This window comes from Penaeus monodon, chromosome 27, assembly GCF_015228065.2.
Source record: "Penaeus monodon isolate SGIC_2016 chromosome 27, NSTDA_Pmon_1, whole genome shotgun sequence".
Taxonomy (NCBI): Eukaryota; Metazoa; Arthropoda; class Malacostraca; order Decapoda; family Penaeidae; genus Penaeus; species Penaeus monodon.
In genome coordinates this window covers 25,150,587-25,150,822 of record NC_051412.1, presented here as the reverse complement: position 1 = coordinate 25,150,822, position 236 = coordinate 25,150,587, and the positions used below count along the sequence as shown (strand labels likewise).

The following is a 236-nucleotide window of genomic DNA, read 5'->3' as shown; positions in this document are numbered from 1 at the left end:
AGCGCGGGAGAGGATCCCGCCTTCCCCTTACCTCTGGCTGGACACTGAATACCGATTTCCATCAATAACGCCTCGAACAAGCGCACAATCGGTCAAACGGGTCACGTCTCAGTTTCCTGTATTCTGGACCATATTGTGGATATACGGTGTCTTGTAACCCATCTTATATGTATATATTTCTCTTGTGGACTGAAGTTTTCATATGGAAGTGATATGAATATGTGGCTATGTGTTTT

At 44.5% G+C, this 236-nt stretch overlaps 1 protein-coding gene across 1 annotated transcript in view; it reads left to right on the top strand.

Annotated features, from left to right (window-relative positions):
• Nucleotides 1-236, top strand: part of LOC119590717 (visual pigment-like receptor peropsin) — a 38,587-nt gene that overhangs the window by 13,447 nt on the left and 24,904 nt on the right. The window lies entirely within an intron of this gene.